The sequence below is a fragment of the Crocuta crocuta genome, unplaced genomic scaffold, assembly GCF_008692635.1.
Source record: "Crocuta crocuta isolate KB4526 unplaced genomic scaffold, BGI_CrCroc_1.0 scaffold113, whole genome shotgun sequence".
NCBI lineage: Eukaryota > Metazoa > Chordata > Mammalia > Carnivora > Hyaenidae > Crocuta > Crocuta crocuta.
The window spans coordinates 6311961-6313622 of NW_027530368.1; positions in this window are offsets into that span (position 1 = coordinate 6311961).

Consider the following 1662-nt stretch of genomic DNA (forward strand, 5'->3'; position numbering starts at 1 on the left):
TTCCCACATCTCTACTCCATTCTAACCTGCTCCTCCAGATCCTACTTGATGCTTCCACTGGGATCTCTCATCAGCATTCTTAAATCCAAACTCAACTCTCTCCACTCAGCAACCAAACTTCTCCTGATTTCTGTTTCTCTTAATAATGACATCATTATTTTCTGTCATCCAAATTAAAATGGTCACCTTTTATTTCTTCCTCTCCTTGTTCCCTACACCCACTAAACTGCATAGTCAGTGCATTCTTGCTTCATGTCTTTCATATTTACTCCTTCCTTTCTTCGGCCATTAGCACTTCTAATTACCTCATGCATAGTTGTTACTGTTCTTGTAATTGAGATCTCTGTCTTAAGTGTGTCTCCCTCCAACTTACCTGACATAATACTCCCCAACAATCATCTTTTGGTTGCTAAGTTTACAGGAAAAATATCCACTCGTTAGATATGTCCTTTGTATTTTACTTATCTAGTCATCTAAAAACAAGTAGCAAGCAGGACCATTTGGTACTCCCCGTTCTCTTCCCCCATATTAAGCTTTTCACCAAAAATTAATGGAAAGAGACAAGGAGAATGACTCTCATACTTTCATTTTTTAACCTTAAGGTAAAAACCTGTGTGTTAAAGGCACGTTTTAGGTTTACCTCTCTCAATGAATTCAGAATGGACTAATTAGTTTCAGTGTCATGGATGCAGCCTAGTAAATGCCTACATTTTGTGCAGTATGCACAAAACTGAAAGAAGTGGTGAATCTGGGAGATTCATAGGACGAGAAGGAGCAAGCAGACATGGCCCTTATGTCTCTTGCTTTGGTCAGTAACAGAGGCTAGCTTTTAAATTTCTGACGGGTCCACAATACACACACTTTTTGAATGGTTGTAGTCTAAATTGGCTCAAATCTTCACAAACTTATGGGTTACTCTAAATCTATTGCCTCCCATATAAGTCAAATGCCTTCTTAGCATTTAATCCTCAAAACGATAATTTGATTTTCATTGAGTATGTCCAAGAGACATACACACAAATGCAGTTACAATGAATATCTCTAAGAAGTGGAGTTGAGGGGGAGGAATTTTTTATATGGTACTTTAAAAAAATGAGCATGTCTTCATTTTGTGATAAACTAATTAAAATAATATACCTGAAAACATAGATGATATGCATTTTTAGCTAAGGGGCTTTCCCCTGTTTTAGAACATATTAATATCTAAATACTATGTAAGAAACATATATACAAAACTTAGATAGTGGAAGAAGCAGTGTCATTTCTTGGCCTTTTCCTGATACATTCACTGTGTGAGACAGCTATCAGTCTTACTTTTCTTTACTTATCCGGACACAGAAATTATCTCTAGGAAAGAGAGACAGAGAGACCTAGGGCATGCCACCAAGTCTTTTACAAAAGATGCGGGCTTATCGTGGAAAAATAATTACAAAAGAGTAACACTCTTATGTGAGGAACTTTAACAGACTGCTTTTAAAAACACTACGGCTTTTTATAAAACGACTCAAAGGAATTGTCAATAAGATGTATTCTGACCACTCAAAGCATTCTCTCCCTCTCTCACACACATAAACCACAAGGTTATCAATAATTTGAAAAATAAATAAATGGTTAAAATAGTTGCAAAATGTTTTCTTCACTATCCTTATCACACCTCTCCTA